The sequence below is a fragment of the Scleropages formosus genome, chromosome 16 (genome assembly GCF_900964775.1).
Source record: "Scleropages formosus chromosome 16, fSclFor1.1, whole genome shotgun sequence".
Classification (NCBI taxonomy): Eukaryota; Metazoa; Chordata; class Actinopteri; order Osteoglossiformes; family Osteoglossidae; genus Scleropages; species Scleropages formosus.
In genome coordinates, this window is record NC_041821.1 from 9,731,821 (window position 1) to 9,751,752 (window position 19,932).

Below are 19,932 nucleotides of genomic sequence, written 5' to 3' on the forward strand. Positions count from 1 at the left end.
GAACAGCTACGCAACGAACAGAGAAACATCTATGCGGTTGGGTCCTGTTGGAGTTCATACATTCAGCTGTGACCAAACTGTGAAGAACCAAAAATGTGGATACCAACATCTCAGAGGGAAGGAAAGAATTCTGGTTAAAAACTAATAACCCAGTTTAAAACAGCAGTGCCAGTGTCCACCCACTGACAAGTCCTCACACAACCTCCGCTACGAAGGTGTCCGTGTTCCAACCGTCTTTCCCCAAGACGAGATAATGCGTCTCCCAGCCTTACAGCTGCTCTGGTTCCGATCCATCATTGGAGCCTGTCAGCAGTCATCGTCAGAGATCTGCATTAACTCCATTTAGCTCCTTTTTGGCCACATCCATATCTGTACGGTTCTGAACACAGCAGACAACATGCAGACTCCCTCCTTAAGAAATATGATGAGCCAAAGGGCCTCCTACGCAAAGACTTGATGCTGTCTTCTTTCCAAGAGGCCAGGTTATCAGAACCATTGCTTCTTTGTGGTGGATAGTGAGGGAGTGCTACCGCAACTTGGTAAATAAACGCCGCTCCAAGAAGGTAGAGCAATGCTGCCCTTCGTCGAACGCAAGCTGAGCGACTCACTGTAAATCAATGTCATGATCAATTTCAGGCTTTCCAACTAAACTTACGGGCCAAATTGCACGAAAAAGAAATAAAAGGAAGCTTGTCGGGCACCATCAAGCTGTTAGGAGACTGATGAAGCAGAAAGGATGGTCTACACTGCCATTAAATGATGTTCGACAGGGAACAGCAAGAGCAAGCCCACTGAGAATGGGTTCTAAGGAGGAGTGGGGGTGTAGAGCCTGCGCCTCCATCGGTAACCACAACACCCAACAACACACCGAGAGGAATGCCGAAGGTGCAGAACTCTTTCTCGGCACATTTTTTTTTTTGGCCTCTTCAACACCTCAGCGCTGCTGTGTGTCACGGACACCACATACACAGCGAGGAGGGTCTCCAACACAAGGCCCATGCCCCGAATTCAAAGAAATGACCGCAAGCAGGACTTATTTTCAATAGATTTATGTCTGTAGCGAAAGACAAACACCCATTACAAGTTAACATTTTGACTCGGCTTTGGCAGTAGAAACAATTAAGGGATTAAATTCCCCCCACGTTCCATAAAGCTTGTTTGCACAGCTGCGAATGCGCGGGATCTGCAACAATCGGCTGCCTGGCGCACATTCAGTTATCTCGCTATTTTTCCGAGGAGGGGCCGCGGGGACGGGTCTGCCGTAGCTCACTTGAGGTGACATGGTACTGCCTGTAGGATGGGGGAGGTGAGGAGGCAGGTCTGGGGCAAGTGGAACACATGAGGCGTTGCTGCCAGGTGCTGTGTCCCAGTTCATACCGCCTGATGGATGGACTGGGATTATTTTAAAACACTCCCCAGGTGAGAAATTAGCATATTCGGGAATATAGCAGAAAATCATTAATACGCTCAATAAGTCACTCACACACTATTCAATTTCAATTCAATCTAGTGTGTTTAACTGGAGTCACAAGTTGTACACGCATTTCCAAAGTTTTGGTATCACAACTGAATTGACAATATTTTCTAATAATAAAAAGTAAGATGATTAAAAAAATCCAAACAGAACAAATTAATACCTGAATTTGTGTCCATAACAACGGACACACACACACAAACATTTTCTGAACCGCTTGTCCCAGACAGGTCGCGGGGAGCCGGAGCCCAACCCGGCAACTCAGGGCGTAAGGCCGGAGGGGGAGGGGACACACCCAGGACGGGATGCCAGTCCATCGTAAGGCACCCCAAGCAGGACTTGAACCCTAGACCCACCGGAGAGCAGGACCCGGTCCAACTCACTGCACCACCGCGCCCCCTTTAACAACAGACAATAGTGTAATTATTATGATATATAGTGGGGTAATACTCTGTATTAATTTTGTGTGTGTGTGTGTGTGTATGTGTGTGTGTGTGTGGGCAAGTGCAGTAACTCCTCTCCCCTATGTGACAGGTGTGTGTGTATACTGCTGCCACTTTCACACACTGTCTTCTGTCCCCCCCCATAAGCACCACATGATCAGACACTATCACGCACTACCCCAGGCAGCGCAGCAGTGGTCCAGAGCCTATCCTGGAGTCACAAGGTGCTTGCAAAGTCAGGGCACACCCTGGATGGGGTGCCAGTCCATCACACACAATTAAAACCCCTGCTGAAAAATGCACCTCTGTGTAGTTCCAGAGTGGGTCTCTATAAAAACTCTGAGCATATAATCACAATTTCTCAAACCCAAAGCTAGAATTGCGTTCAGTCCTGGCCATCTCTTAATTTGCAGCTGCTGACGGCAGTGATCTCAGCCCTCGGCTCATCTGGTTTCCACCAACAGACACAGCAGGCCAGATGTTAGCACTTGGCTTGTCAGAACGGGGTGGGCAGATAGACATTTTCACTTAATCTGCCCCGGGGAGTCAAAAAACCACTGTCATTTTAAGGACAGCATCACTTTGACTTTCCCTCGCGAAAAAAAAAATTAAAAGAAAAGAAAACACATCAATACAAACAAGAATGCCTTCTAAGGCGGGCAAAGTAAGATGCGTCAGCACTTTAGCCTGATCCTACGAGCTCTTCCTTTACATCACCTTAGCAAGTACTGCAAAGTACTACAGCCAGTGCGACCTTCCCTCGGTGTCCAGCCCTTATGGGACTGGAGAGCAGATGGGAAACTTCCTGCAAGCCCATTTGATCTTTTTTATTCTTGAACATGACGTCAAACTGCGGGATGCCTTGCGTGCTGGAGCTCATCTCTCAGTTAGATCCATAGGCACAGGCCATGGGAGTGGGCATCTCATCCTCCTCGCAGAGGCACCGACCTCATGGAGCCACGCACAGGGTCCCTTATAATAAGGCCTGGGTGTTTTCCAGTTTTTGCACACTAACACCCCCCCCGGCCACTGCCAAGTACCCCAAATAATAAGCTCTAAAATAACCACCAATGTTGTCACACAGAGACATAACAAGGTATTGTTTTTAGAGGTCTTGGCAGCCTCGCAGTTCCGGAAATTCTTCTCTACAGCAAAATGAAAAATAACAAGACAGTGGGGTAGGTTTAATAAGCTGCACATTCTCTGTTAAGACGACTCTTTATTCCGTGTTACTTAAACAGCGGACACAGCTGAATGCGGTAGATCCCGCGTGTGAACTATTACACACGCACAGATCAAATGGGTGCAGGATGCCTGCGACACACGGTGTAGTGAATCAGTCGGTTCGGGGCTGCCCGGCGTGACCGCCCTTGTCCTCCAGACCTGCTGCGGGAAGCCGAGCCGACGAGCGATGCTTCTGAGGGCACCGCTGCCATGAACCCCAGCGCCTGCGGAGCAGCTCTGAAACTTCACAAAGAAACCGCTGCAGATTAACGGCCACATTTGCACGGCGTCATAATTCACGGGCAGCACGGTGACGCGGGGAACAGCGCCGTCGTCTCATTTCACCTGGGCGGAGTGAGAGGACATGGGTTCGACCGCCTATGTATTGATTTAAAGGGGGGTGGGAAGGATTTTCCCAGCAGTCCCGTGCCTCTGAAAGCACCGTTTTCCAGTTTCAGGGTTCCACTTGTGCAGCATCATTCAGGAGAGCACTTGGCCACGGATAACGCCTTCTCACGCCACTTAATTTCCCACCGCGTCGAGTTTGGCAGGTCCGCAGACCCCTGCAGCCTAGAGCGTCTCTCGCATCACGATAAGGGATCACTTACCCATGCTGCCCTTTGAGGGGGAACAAGCCCTTCAGAGTAAAGGATGGAAAAGCACTATTCACTGATTGGCTTTTAATGGGCTCCTTGGAACCGAGCAGCATGGGTAATGGCAGGGGCATTCTCGGGCTGGGGGCTCCCAGGTGGGGGCTCAGAATGTGACCTTTTCATGTCTCCTCATTGTGAGGCCGTGCTCTGGCACGGGACCGCTGTGAAGCGGCCGTGTCTTAGGGGGCCGGGGGGGTGCACTTGGCCGAGCCTGCGCATCAGGGGCCTAACGCTCCATCTGGCACCGGGTAGGAACAGGGGCTCCTTCTGGGTTGAGCGGGGGCCGAAACCGGGGTCTGAGCCCGCGCCGGGTAAACGGACCCGAGACGCGCCGCGTCAGGCGACGTCCGCACGGGAGCCCTCCGTTATCCGAGGCCAAGCTCCTGTCGTGGCTCCTCATCCAGAGAGTTTAGCGAGCGGCGCAGCGAGGGGTCGTCCGAGGCGAGGCACTCGAACCCCGGGATTTGTTCCCCTTTGTCATTTCCGCGGAATTCGGCCTGGTCATTGTCCGCTTTGAAGCCTCATTGTCTCTAAACAACAACAAAGGCCAGCATTCCTTCCCAATGGGCCGTGTACAAGATAGCAGGCACTGTTCTCATGGACCCACAGCCAAGTTTATTGTTTCTGCTGCTGGAATTTTCTTTTTTTTTTTTTTTTTTTCACACAAAAAAACAACTATCAGCATCTAATGGATAATGAAGCAAAAAAACAAGCTTTTCCATTTCTGAAAAACAAGAAGACCCATTAAACAAGACTCCACACTCATTAAAACCGCAAGCCTGCGCTACACAAATATTAATTCCAACAGTGAACCTGAATAGAAAGCGCGCAGCGCAGCGATTGAGGACTAGAAACCCGAAGGGGGTCGGTTCAACTCCCATGAGGGTCGAGCCAAATTGGACATGCATGGTTTTCATGGGAAGTGAAGGTACAGAAGTAATTACCATGGCACCGGTCCACCCATACCTAGAGCCACATTTGAACCTACACCTGAACACTCTTGAGACTCCGGTGTTATTGGCTGCACCACCATACCACTACTGGAAGGAATTTAACTTAAATTACCGCAGTGAGGTAACTGAAATTACCACAACGAGCCAGATATATAATCTTCATTTCAGATTAAAGGGATGACAAAGGAACGTATAATTACCAATATATTAACATGGTATTATAGCGGATCTGGTTTCATAATTTTCTTAATGAAATCTTTCCAGCTGCAATATCGGTAATAATCATAGCAGAGTTCGCACAGTTCAAGAAAAATTAAGCACTTTTTTCATGAGCTGTTCTTCCGACGTGCCGGCAGAAGGCCAGAACGAAACCCTTTCCAAGAGTCGCCACTGACCACTGTGGATAGCCAGTCCTTTCCCGAAAAACATACATCCACACATCAGCACCAGGTTCTTACCCTAAGAGTTCCAGCAAGAATTACCCAGCTGTACAAAGAGGTAAATCAAGGTAAGCTGCTGAACATCAGAAGTCGCTTCGGAGGAATGCGTCAGATCAACGGATACATGTAACAGGCACGAGTGACAGGTTGTGTGTGACGTGACCGCTTGCAAGAAGCCACGTTCCACAGCACCGTAAATCCGCGACGTTCGCTCCGGAGTTCAGCCAAAGGGCAGGCGGAGCCGCAGCCTCCTGCCAAGTGTTTGTCTCCTTCGAAATATGATGAGCCGCAGCCTCCCGGGGGGTACGGCACTTGGGTTAAACAACCCAACAAATAAAGGTGTAGAAGAAATAAAAATGAGCAGTGACCGCGTTCAGTGACCATGACCCTGACCGCATGGTGTGTCAAGAAGGAACTACGCAGGATTCGGGTGCAAATCCCATAACTGGTCAACTTTAGCTAGTAAACACAGGGGACAAGGACAAGGACTGTCTAAGACACCGTACATACCTCAACAAGCAGGAGCTACTTCTGTAAGAGTGGCCAAGCGCTTCCTTACCTAAGTGGTTCAACCCTTGGGTCCTATGGCAGATTTCAAATTTATTTTCCAAAACAAAGTTATTCTTAAACAAAGGGGCACAGACCCATATTGAGTTTTACAACTGTTATTCCAACGTTTGTTACGTTTAGTTTACTTCATTTAGCAGACACTTTTCTCCAAAGCGACTTCCAATGAACTCTATGTAGTGTTATCAGCCCACGCACTTTATTCACCGCGGTGACTTACACTGCTAGATACACTACTCACACTGGGTCACTCATCCACACATCAGTGAAACACACACTCTCTGTCACTCACACACTATGGGTGAACCTAAACAGCATGTCTTTGGAGTGTGGGAGGAAACCAGAGCACCTAGAGGAAACCCACAAAGACACAGGAAGAACATGCAAACTCCACACAGCTCCAACATATTCCAACCCTACTACCGTAGTGGTTCTGTAGAGTCCTGGAAGCACACAAGAAAGTAACGAAATAGGGGCAGCAAGGAGCGTACTGGTCAAGAGCTGCTGCATTTGACTTGAAGGACAGAGGTTTGAATCCCACCTCCTGCTGTAGTACCCATGACTAAGGTACAAACCCTGAATTGCTCCAGAAAAAGCTCAGAAACTATAAGCAGTAATTTAAAACTGTAACTTGCTTTGGAGAAAAGTGCCAGCTAAATACTTTAATAATAATCTTAAAACGTGTAATTTGACGTTGAGGTGGCTGAACATACCAAAGCAAACATCATACATCCCCTTGTTTTCTCAAGAAGCCCCCCCCAAGGCCCTGATTCTTCTTTGTGGAGGACAAACAGACTGAATTGTTTAAAGATGAAACCCTTTATTGTTCAGTGACCGTGACCCTGACCACCAGCTCAATGAAACGGTCATTGTTGTCTGAGTGACAATGAGTGTGGCACGGGGTGCACAACCATCTGGTCTCCGTGGTTTCAAACACCTCGCTGTGCAAACAGTCTTCAGGGACCTTCTGTGTGTAACCCTAACCCCACAGTTAAATAATAACATGTCACACATCCCACACTTTACAGTCTTGCTCTGTCAGTGTGTCACAGACAATTACGCTCAAATCATAATGAGTGTCTCCAAGTCGGCAGGGTGCGGTGGCGCAGCGCGTTTGGCCGGGTCCCGCTCTCTGGTGGGTCTGGGGTTTGACCCCTGCTTGGGGTGCCTTGTGATGGACTGGCATCCTGTCCTGGGTGTGTCCCATCCCCCTCCAGATCATGTCCTGTATTGCCGGGTTAGACTCCGGTTCACAATGACCCCTGCTCGGGACAAGGGGTTTCAGACAACGTGTGTGTGTGTGTGTGTGTGTGTGTGTGTGTGTGTGTGTGTGTGTGTGTGTCTCCAAGTCCAGGAAATCTGCAGTGAACCACAAAACCTTACCTGAAGAAGTACTTCATGATACCTTCACCTAACAACTCTCTTCATGCTAAGATACTTACTGTTATTATTGGCCAATCACTTAAGGTTAGCTGGGTATTTGGGTCTAGAACCCAAACCGTGGGTTCTAGAGCCAATACCCAACTAACCTTTAGTGACTGGCCAATGATAACAACAATAATAACAATAAGTATCATAGCAGAGAGCGCTCACTCTGGTAGCATCGTGGTTAGAGCTGCCACCTCGCGCTTAAAGGACGTAGGCTCATATCCCACCTTGTGCTTGAGCGAGGTACTTATCCTGAACCGATGCGGTAAAACTTCCCAGCTGTACAAATGGGTGAATAACTGTAAGCCGCTGCGCAGAAAATCCTCCGCTAAGTGAATAAATAACCATCATCTTCCCTCCGCTTTGCCAGATAAAGATCACGGAGATGAACAGCAGCAGCTGACACCAGAATTCTAATTATTTTTCTAAGTCTAAACCTCAACAGCTCTTGGCAAACGAGGGAGCTCATCCGTTCCCGCTAATTTTTCAGCAACAAATACCTGTAATCCGGTCAGAGAGACGACTCCTATGATGCTTGGAGTTTTCGCACAGCCGTCTCTACGCGGTCCCTCTTCCTCTGTGCCAGTGACCAGGTCTGCAGTCAATTTGTGGCGGACGGCACGTGGGCCCACCACCCCGACCCCCAAGCGGGGCCTCTGGCAGGACAGGCGGCGGCAGGGAGCGTGTTTGGCACTTGTGTGGTTTCAAAGCACCCGTGGAGAGGGTCTGATGAGAGATCCCAGACCCCGTACCTTAACCGCGCCCTCACCCGTCCGCTTTCGGCCCCATCCTCGTTCGCTACACTACATTCCCGGGAGCCCCCCAGCACACAAACACAGCAATCTCTCCACTTGGCTATTCAAGGCTTTTTTTGTCTTGGATAAATGAAATCTCATCCCAGTTCTGCTCGAACAATTTATGAGCACGGAATAAATATTGTTCTGATTTAGCTAAAAACACATCTCTCCAGCATCTCAACTTCTGCGCCGACGACACAACCCTAAGCAGTCGACTGAGGAATCGAGCTTCCCACAGATCGCCTCACGCCTTTGAAACTAATGGCGCTTCCCAATAACAGTCCATCACGACACAAAAGTCTCATTTCCACAAAGTTAAGGTGGGCGGATCAAGAACCGAGATTGACGACTGATTCATTGCGCCTGTTGACTGCTTCGAGACACCGTGCTGGAGGCCTCCTTTGTGAAAGCAAACAAAGGCAACTTAGAAGAGAATGTATGCTGTCAGTCAACAATGACATTACATAAGAGGCAACATCTGCATCACTTTTTCTGCCATTTACATCGATTCTCTGAAAGGCGCGTGTTAAAGTTCTCCCGTGGTATGCGCAGTTATCATTCCCGTCTTTGCTTCACGTTCTGCTCCTTGAAAAAGAACACGCGGGCAACGGAACCCGACCTATGGCCTTTTTTTTCTTTTTTTTTTTTTTTTTTTAATTGTGGAAACGTCTGGTTGATCTCACAAACGTAGTTTTCCGCCGGAACGGAGATCACTTACACCTGCACGTAAGCGCGTTCTTTCAGGGGCCGTGACTAATGGCCCCATAAAGGAGGATGTGTTCGTCAGGCCGGAGAGAGGTTCCAATCAGTGTAATGGGCTGCTTCTCCTTCATCTTCATAAGTGCCCGCCACCGTTAAAAGGGACCCAAATGAACACACGCGCACATACGGCGGTCACCGAAGAAACCCGAGTGTCTTGCTGGTCGCCTAACTACCGATAATATAACAATAACCACAATAAACCACAGTCCACTGCAGCTGCACATTCACTTTTACACTGTTTAGTAATAACACAGATAATTCTCTTTAGCCGCTCATTTGGCTCCCAGTCCATCGTCACCTGTTTCTTTGCCGCATCATCCGCCGTACGACCGAGCCCTGGGGATGCGCAGGATAATCAGCTCAGGCCTCTAGGTTGGAGGCCGAGAGCTCGAGCTTCTCCGTGAATGAGTGCTTTGCTTGTGAATAAACACTCCGGTCATGGCACCTGGCGGCACAGCGAACATATCGGTACCACATGTGCGTTTTCACATTGCGGAGGCATCTCTAGGGTACAACACGTTGAGGATGTTTGCATAGCTCTTGCAGACACAGCACTATCTGCATTTCCATATCTCACGCCAGTTACCATCTGAGGTTCTGGGCTCGGTCATCCAGCTCTCTGCCAGCCCCCGCTAAAGGAGCCCTTCACGTAAAATTCCAAGACCTGACACGGTGCGGTGTTGTCGACGCATTAAATATGACCTTTTCCAATCAAGTGAAGAATCCACTGTCTATTAAAGAGAAGGTATAACATTTCCAGTATGCATCATGAGCGTTTCTGGGGGAAAATGCCAGCGTGATCATACCCTAACCCCAAAGCAGCGATGAGGAAAAGCTAAATAAACAGAAAAATAATAAAAAATAAATAAACGGGTGGCATGGTGGCACAGCTGGTAGTGCTGCTGTCTCACAGCGCCTGGGTGGAGCGAGAGGATGTGGGTTTGCTCCCTGCTCAGTCTGTGTGGAGTTTGCATATTCTGCCCTTTGTCTGCATTGGTTTCCTCTGGGTGCTCTGGTTTCTTCCCACACTCTAAAGGCATGCTGTTCAGTGTGTGAGTGACAGAGAGAGTGTGTTTCACTGATGTAAGGATAGGACTCAATGTAAGTAGTGCGAATAGCAGTGTAAGTTACCTTGGTAAATAAGGTGTGGGCTGATAACACTACATAGTGTTAATTAGAAGTCGCTTTGGAGAAAAGTGTCTGCTAAATGAAGTAGTGTGAATGTTCTGAAAGGGTCTGAACCGATTTCAGTTGCTAGGGGGAACCTCAGAAAGTATCCGTTTCTGGACATCGGTATCCCTGTATTATTTCATGAAGGGGGGAGCCGTGGGGGCGCAGCGGGTTTGTGATGGGTCTAGGGTTCGAGTCCTGCTTGGGGTGCCTTGCGGCGGACTGGCATCCCATCCTGGGTGTGCCCTGCATTGCCAGGCTAGGCTCTGGCTTGACGCAACCCGGCTTGGGGGAAGCGGTTGTGGACATTGTGTGTGTGTGTGTGTGTGTGGGAGTGAGCATCCAGAGAGAAGCCTCAAGGACACAGAGAGAGGAAGGGACACAGCTGTCACCCGGCTCAAACTGGGACCAGAGCACTCAGCGTTGCCACACGTAGGCGAAAATATATTCATCTGTGACATCAGAGCTCTCGGGGGGGTCGAGCTCGTTGCGCAGCCTCCGCCTGTTGAGAGGAGCCCTCTGTCCAAGCTCATGACTTTCCTCTCCCCGGTCAGGCCCTGGAGGTCAGGAAACGGTGAACAAGCCGACAAGGGGACAGCAGTTCCCAGGACAGCACCTGCTGCGGACAACACGGGATGCGGGGGGTCGGGGGGAGCGGAAGTGCCGCGTCCCTCGAAGGATGACGGATCGTGTCCCGCTTTCTGTTTACATCACCGCCGCGGCGTCTTAAGCGAAGCAGAAGCGGTGAAACCAGAGAACGCACCTCGACAACGAGGTTCAAAAAGTCCCGTGTAAATAAGTTCATTACATAAAAATCAGCAATTATTCATTATACAGCATGAACATTCTGAGCCACGGTATCTAAACTCCTTTTTTCCATTTATACTAACAGCAGGAGCTCGACACACGTCGGCCTGTGGAAATCCTGACAACTCCAATGACACCTCCTTCTATTCAAGTGACCCATCTGTCCCAGAAAACACACTGTCAGTACATCGAGGTGCTGCATTCAGGACCCTGTGATCCTACAGTTGCAGGAATTATTTATGCTTTGATTACAGGTACCTTCAGCAGAGGGGATCCAGAGCAGGTGTTGGAAGCAAGTTTCAGCTTGAAGATCCTTTCCTTCAGCTTCTCAAGAGCATGTGGAGCTCAGGCTCGGAAGAAGTCTGCTGGCAGGGTGCAATCACATCTGACCTGTTCTCTGACAGCCAACGGGATGCACTTAGATTCGCGCAGCTGGGGTCAATGTGGCCCAGTGAGGAAACACTCAAGTTCAGAATAAACAATGGAATCTGAATGCAGTAATGAAAAGAACAGCGCTACACGTGCGCGCGTGTGTGCGTTTGAGTGCGTGGTCACCCTGCAGCACGCAACACGTTAGTACTGAATAAGTTATAAGCGGTGCTGTAAAGACGAGATGGGCACGTATGGGTAAATATGCGGATAACTAAAAGTGGATTAAATCAGAAAACAGCAATATATCACGTAAGATGATTTTAGAAAAGTCAGGTTTGTTTTTTTAATCACTATGTAATTAGTACAAACAGGTATTACATTTATTTATGCAGAAGATGACTTTCTCCGAAGCAACTTACAAAGATTTACTGTGTAGTATTTAGCTGACGCTGTCACCCAAAGTGACTCACACTGCAGTAAACTCCCTGAGAGTCATTCCTCCATCTGTACAACTGGACAATGTGCACACACGCATGCTATGGGAAATTTAGAGTGAACATTTCACCGCAAACACATCTTTGGAGTGTGGGAGGAAACCAGAGCACCCTCAGAATACAAACTTCAGACAGACTTAGCACGGAACGAAGCCAATGTGAAGACGCACCGAGGCACCAGCACTAAGCACCCTTCCATTCAAACTGAGTAACAATTTATGCTCTGGTTTCCTCCCACAGTCCAAAGACTGGTGACTCTAACTGATGTCTAGTGTGTGAGTGACAGAGACAGTGTGTTTCACTGATGTATGGATGAGTGACTCATTGTAAGTAGTCTATCTAGCAGTGTAAAAAAATATAAACGATTTTAATATTCTTTTCGATACACACACACTTTCTGAACTGCTTGTCCCATACGGGGTCACAGGGAACTGGAGCCTAGCCCGGCAACTCAGGGTATAAGGCGGGAGGGGGAGGGGACACACCCAGGACGGGACGCCAGTCCGTCGCAAGGCACCCCAAGCGGGACTCGAACCCCAGACCCACTGGAGAGCAGGACCCAGTCCAACCCACTGTACCACTGCACCCCCTGCTCTTTGCAATACACTTTATTGAAAAGAATATTAACTGCTGAATATGACAGTGACAGTGGAGTCAGTTAGACGGCAGCCCACTGCAGCAGCCCTTCCCAGATGGTTGGTTCCAGGGGCAGGGGCAGGGACTAGGCCTGCAGACACACCCTGGAGGGCTCCTCTGTCGACCACATACTCCCCCCACTCCTACACCCCCCTCCACCTCCAACTGATCCTAGGGGCTAAGCAGCCACATAAACTGCCACATACCAGGGGCAAAGAGCCCTCGCATGCTGTGTAACCCTACTCACGCCACCACTCCGGCGCCCCCTAACCCCAGAGGCATTATAAGTAAGTTAAAATTTGGACTCCAGCGTCCCTCGCGGACATCCCTCTCTGCCAACGAAGGCGAGGCCAGAAAGAGGAGAGCCCAGACCCACCCATTAATGAGACAGCAGAGACTACAGTACTGTACACACACTTTTTCCTTCAAAACAAAAAATAAGAGCTAATCTGGTTTCTATTTCAAAAACAGGGTACCCATCCAACAAAGGCTTCCACTGAGAAGACGAATGGGATTGATTCTATAAATTCGCCAATAATTCATCATTTATGAAGAGAGCCAAACAAAAAAAAAATCACTGAAGTTTCTGATTATATTCTCTGGGTAAAACACCAAATGTCCAAGAATGTCACAGTTGAAAATGACTAAATTACTGTTTATGCAGTAATTTGACAGCAACACACACCAGAGATTGGTCTTCAATATAAAATGTTAAATGTGAATGTAAACATATTGTCACTGCATTTTATAAATTTGAATTCCATTTACACAGCACAGAGGAATCCATGTGTGTGTGTGTGTGTGTGTGTGTGTGTGTGTGTGTGTGTGTGTGTGTGTGTGTGTGCGCATGCAATTTCACACTTGTACTTCCCACAGCCACTGCTCATGACCGTCATTAATATAATGGTCATGTTATTAGTATAAGCCTGAATAACAATAATTATTTCACTTAAGTTTAGCATAATAGACAATATTTCCAGTGTTCACATGCACACATTATACAGCACTCTATTTTTACTGCCTCATGAAACAGAGAGAACAAAAACAAGACAGGTGGTAGTGTACCGGTTAGAGTTGCTGCCTTTGGACCCGAAGGCTGTAAGTTCACGTCTCTATTCAGACTCCAGGATGCTTGAGCAAGGTACCTATCCTAAAATTGCTCTGGCAGAAATTACCAAGCTGTATAAATGGGTAAATAATTATAAGCAGATTAACACTGTAATTTGCTTTAGAGAAAAGTATTACCTGAATTTACAGGGACTTATTTAGCAGACACTTCTCTCCAATGCAACTTCCAATGAACTCTATGCAGGGTTTTCAGCTCATACACCTTATTCACCAAGGTGACTTACACTGCTAGATACACACTGGGTCACTCATTCATACATTAGTGGAACACACTCTATCACCTGAACAGCATGTCTTTGGAGTGTGGGAGGAAACCAGAGCACCCAAAGGTAACCCACGCACAGGGAGAACATGTAAACTCCACACAGACTGACCAGGAATCAAACCCACATCCTCTTGTACCACCGAGGCACTCCAAGACAGTAGCGCTACTCACTGTGCCACCATACTGCTGCTATTCATACCTGCAGTCACTGAGTTCAGGTACGGAGCAGGCAGGCTGAACCAGTTCATCTAACATTTCTGGTGAATCAGAGTTTTCATAAACACAAAAAAGGTGACATGCCAAGCACCAGCTGCCTTATTCACACATTCTAGGCAGCAGAAGTCACCAAAATAATCGGGCAGCATTCGCAGCACAGTAAAGCACTTTATGCATTCGTTCGCAGGATGTTACCGTGATTCCTGGAGAAACAACAGTTCTAATTCCCAGATCATTCCGGCGTGCAAGCCTCGCGCCCGATTAATGGTCTTTCGCATGCTGTCACGTGCTGAAGAAAAGCACGAGCTGAACAGCTACTGACAGCAATCACACTGCAAACACAATCCAGAAAGGACAGGAATTTACCATATTTTACTGGGCTTCACAAAAAGCATTGCTGCAGTAATGCACTAATAACATTACATCTACTAATGACACATTTTAACAACATAAGAAATCATCACTGTGTTTACTTATGTGGTTTTACTACATAAACTTAATGGCATTCCATGAGAAATTACATTATAAGAGAATGAAAGAAATGCGTGTTTGAAGAAGCCCGCAGGCCCAGCAAACCCTGGATACATATAAGAACTCCTCACTGGGCACCTTCCTACATGCACAGAAATTTTGGCTCATCACCCACGCAGCAGTGACATTTCACACCACTGTCACATGTGATATTTACCATATGGGTTGACAGTTCAATGGCCACCTAGACGTTCATCACTGCCATCTATTCACACACCTGTGAGGTTTACATTTGTTCAGTCAGCTGATGCTTTTCTCCAAATCGACTTATATTGTCAACATACCTACAATTTTTTACCCATTTGTATAGCTGGGTAATTTTACCGGAGCAATTTAGGGTAAGTGCCTTGCTCAAGGGTACTACAGCCAGGAGTGGGATTCAAACTGGCAACCTTCTGGGTCCAAAGGCAGCAGCTCCATCCAGTACGCTAACAGCTGTCCCACATGGTGAGACCACTGTTTTCTCCAAAATACCCTAGGACAGAGGCCCCATCTTACATTTCCCTTCAACACAATACTCTCAGTGGAAATCCTGTGTCTGGAATCTGCTTCCTGAGGTCTTTGGGGCCCCCTGAGAAATTGTATATTTGGCAAAGGGGGCAATGGGACGAACCACACCAGCCTGGAACTTGATGGACACATCAGCTTCTTGTTCTGGCCACACTTAAACACTGTCTTATCAAGCGAGAAGCAGATAGGTCTTGAAAGGATGGTGAGGTTGTGTAAATAGAAGCCTTTTTTCACAAACCACAAGGTCTTAAAACTCACCTCTTCCAGACTCACTTCTCCCATGATCTTTTAAGTTCGTGGAACGTGTAAGTGTTCATGCTCTACAACTTTGAAATCGTACCTGTTGAATATAACGCAGCTACACGTGTAATATAAATGTTTAATAAAAATGTGATTTGAAATTGTCGATTATTTGGATAAACCTTTATGCAGCTACTCGTGTGATGTACATCGGTGGATATGGTGGAAAGTAACTGTGCTTTACAGTCAAGTGTCTGCATCTAAGTGTCTCTTTCTGCTAATGTGATGCACACATTGTATTTTCTATGAAATGTACATCACTTTGCAGAAAAGCATCTTCTAAATGAGCAAATGTAAATATAAATATAAATCTCAGCCCCCCCCAAAGGTGTGAGGAGCACCTGTTATTCCACTAGCAACCTCTAGAGGGCCACCACAAAAACCCAAAACAGTGCTGCCATCAAAACACAAAAGGGACTGTCAGCAGACTCCATCCTTTAAATAGTCCTCAGTGCAAAAGTCACACACAGGTGGTAAAAACAAGTACGCATATAGACACATACTTATAAACACACAATACCCCAGTGTCGAATTTTAAAGGAATTAAAAACACTGATGGTAAATGTCAGTTCGGGGTTTATACAAACCAATAACAGATAATATCCTGTTATGATCGCTCAACTCCCAGGTGCATCTACGACCTAAAAAGGCATGGATGATGTAGTCTCTGAGAGTGCAGACATCGTGCTCACCTGCGTGTGGGCAGAATGAGAAACAGCCCAGCCCAGACACAAGCTGTCGCAGATTCAAGTCACCCATCCCTGTTCATCTCGCACATAAGCGCATACATAAATACACACTGGGAATACACAGACACACATGTGCATACAGGCATATAGAGAGTACATAGAGAGACACATGGAGGAGCACTGCCGATGACATGTCCAGAAGCTGGAGAGCTCTGGCGTTGGTCACGATCAAGACCTGCAAGAGCCACGCTGTCAAATCAGCAGAATGACGCTTGGCTCATCACACATCTCGGGCCGTATGACGAGCCACCGCCCCTCCCGAGTTCGCTTTCGAGTCCCTCTCATCTGCCACTCCTTGCTGAGCCTTCTGGAAACATCAGCTGTTAATGACAAAAGCTGAGTAGGTCTGTGCTCTGCACACCCTCCGACCCCGGAGAGTAAACAAGCTGCACGACTGGGAACACACCCCATTGTTCCAGAGGGCTGTAAAAACTGCTGACCAGATGTTTCCACCTCCGGTTGACTCTAGGTGTGTTTCTGAAGAGAGATAAAGAAATAAAGCGCACCTCCAAAATTCACCTACATGTATATTCGCCCACACCTTGGGAGTCCCTACTGACTGGGGCCACAGCAGCTGGTAAAAATTTTAACACTGTAAAAATCAAGGACACTTTCGAACGATGGGCCTATTAATTGTTTTATTGAATGTCGATTTGTGCTTCTGCTTTAAAAGCAGTACATAAATAGACACATTTTGGCCAAGTAGAAACCCTACTAACACTGTTGTAGGTATATAATGGATGCTGCTGAGCTGAACCACAATCCCTCACCGCACAGGAATGATGAGCCCACACTGCTTAGTGTTCACTCTTCCAGCAGCAATCAATGTGAGCAACGAAACGTTTCCCTAAATGGTATATATGAGGACTGTCAAACTCACAAGCACTACTGCAGGTCTACTGTGTTTCTATGACATGCTGAAGCAGTGATGCACAGTCCTGCTGGTACTTCGCAGGGGCTGAGCCACCGCGGTACTGCACCATGTCGGCTCTTCCTCTGGGCCGTGCCCACAGCCGGGCCCGGCGGGCTGCTGTCGATTGTCCGACAGCAGCGATTTATAGGTCCGGGCAGAGCTGAACGAGCCCTGGAATTTGGGTCGACGGTGTTTCTGCTGGCGACGTTCTGCATGCAGCAAACGGACGATCTCAAGAAAAACTCAAGTTTGACACGACAGGAATGAAAAAACAAAGACGATTTCAGGAGAGGATACGGGGAATTGCTCAAATGCACCATGATGGATCTGGGTTTGCAGGGAAACCAGATTGCAGTTCTGAGGCGGACGGAACCAGAGCAAACAAGCCCCTGGACAGCAAACCCACTGCAACGACATGCTGGCTCTCATCAGTCACACGAGGGTAACCTGTGGTAAATGTCCCACGGCAGCCCAACCCAAGAGTGTGCCGCACTCTGTCCTGGGTACAGCTGGTACAGTTACTTATTCATGTGATCTGATGCTTTTCTCCAAAATGTTTCTCCAAAGGCAGTTTACAACGATTTACCCATTTATCCAGGTGGGTCATTTTTACTGGAGTAATTCAAGGTAAGTATCTTGCTCAAGGGTTCTACAAAAGGAGGCGGATTGTTTTCACCATGACAATCAGCAGCCTGACCTGCACCCAGCCCATCCCCTCGAACCACAGTCCATACACAGGCAACACAGCCCAGGAGGATTCAGCCCAGGGCCTGGGTTCAATGGAGATGCAAGGCATCCACATGCTAACAGGCAGCCAGGTACCACCTTACTATCACAATCCTTGCTCTGCGGTGTGTGACATCGTTGTTCTTAGATATTTCTGTTAGAAACCAAATCGAATTAGCAAAACACCTAGGGGGGGAAGCCATACAGGGCCAAGCCTGCAGCACTTTCCACTGAACGTAGTGAGCTTTCCCAGAAGCAACAGAAACCACTCCTCAAACACTGTGGGAAGCAGCTGAGAACAGCCTCCAAACCACGCCAACATGTGTCTTACGCCATCGATGGGCTATAAGGAGCTGCACGTGCTCCTGTGGTGGGTTATACAACCAGCTCAACTCACCTGCACCAGAAATATCTGCTCCCTAGCACTTCCACGGAGGCCGATTACATGACTCAACAATAGCAGTGCAATTCATCATGTATCCTGGGGCCTCTGTGTCAAGAGCAGCCAGCAGCGATCCCAAACCCCAGCACCACGGTTATTGCGGTAGAAGTGAAGGTCCAGGGGAGCACTGTTCCCGAACCATCAGAATCACCCCCCTTTATTCACGAGCAGGGACTGCTCCTTGAAAAAGCTGCAATTCCTTCCCAACCTCATTCCTATTGCGTTGAACTGAGACCCAGAAAATGGGAACCCACAAATTGGAGCTCACTAAACAGGTCAGTTAGGATGTGCTTTGGCGCTGCACTTCGACTCCCATTCTTAAGGCACAAATGAAATTGCATCACAAAATCGAGAACAGTTATGGCACGGATAAATATATGGCCAACATTAATTTTTTTTATGTGTGGACTCTGATCGGTTGTGTGCGGTGACCTTATTGCCGCCAGCCTTATCATTTGCTATTATTAGGAAGGCAGCCCCATCTATCATAGGCCTTCTGCTTCATGCTGCACGTAAGAAATAGGAACACTTGGAAAGAATAAAACATAAGAATGTACTAGCCACCATGATCAAGGCACACACACATTTTCTGAACCGCTTGTCCCATGCGGGGTTGTGGGGAACCGGAGCCTACCCGGCAACACAGGGCGTAAGGCCGGAGGGAGAGGGGATGCACCCAGGACGGGACGCCAGTCCGTCGCAAGGCACCCCGCGCGGGACTCGAACCCCAGACCCACTGGAGAGCAGGACCCGGTCCAACCCACTGTGCCACCAGGCCCCTGTGATCAAGGCATTTTGTCATTAAATTCGAGCTTTCTGGCCAGAACCATAGAAACAGGTGATAAAGAGGCCCGTTCCCTGCTAACCCTTTCACAGACTATGTCATCTACAGGCTAAACTTAACCTGTCACCTCACCTTCGTCTGAGCCGTCAACAGGCAACTGCAACATTGTTAGGACATCTGTCCCAGACTGTTTACGTTCCATGGTGATGAACGCAGAATGTAAGAAGGCTTTACGAGGACCAAACATAGAACCAGGGTACCTTTTGCTTCCTGGTAACCCATTATCCTTAATTAGCTGTATCACTTTAACTTTCTATTCAGCACTCACGACATTCCAATAAGGTGACAGGGGCCCTAACAATAAATCAAAGAGAAGTAAAACTTACAGCTGCAGAAGCAGTACTTAAATCACAATCAAAAATATCTGTAAAGGAAACGTCGACTACTTGCATGTCACCGCTTGTGTAAATTGCTAAAAGATGGACTCGCCACGTGGCCCTTGTGGTGTGAAGGGCTGCAGACCCAAGCGTTTCTGTAGCAGCCTGTACGATCACTCAGTCCGACATCGGTGCGGGTGAATCCAGGCCCCGTCACAAAAATCTGGGCATGGACTGTAGGACGAGGCAGGCAGATTAATGGAGAGCGGCGGGAGCTCACAAGGGACATCGCTCCAGCCATCTTCTCTAAACTTAATTGAACGCTTTAGCTTTAACGCTAAACTCATAACACACATAATGATCCCAGCCTATTTCATGAGGAGGTATGAAGTTCACATAAAACCTATAACAGGGGTTTCTAACCCTGGTCCTGGAAGGCCACAGTCAATCAGATTTTTGAAAAGATGCTTTTTTTAGCCACCAATTTACACCTGGGGTGAAAAAGCATGCAAATATTTAGTCAAAATGAAGGCCCAAAGAGATTTGCTAGAGCAAAAATCAGAATGCAGTGCAGCCCCTGTACGCAACACACTTTCTGGCTGAGTCAAGGGTTACAGCTTTGTACGAGTTCTGTCTGTAGATGAGGGTTTGCTGAGCCCACCTCCTATCTTCCCTTCCATAAAGGGAACACTTCCTGACTCATGTTCGCCTGATAACAAACTAGCAGCTACACGCTGTGAGCGGCGGGGAGCGGGTATGTCTGTGGTGGGG

General features: G+C 48.0%; 1 protein-coding gene across 4 annotated transcripts in view; it reads right to left on the bottom strand.

The window, feature by feature from the left end:
* limch1a (LIM and calponin homology domains 1a) overlaps positions 1 to 19,932 on the bottom strand; it is an 89,680-nt gene that overhangs the window by 52,103 nt on the left and 17,645 nt on the right. The gene's annotated exons all lie outside the window — the stretch shown is intronic.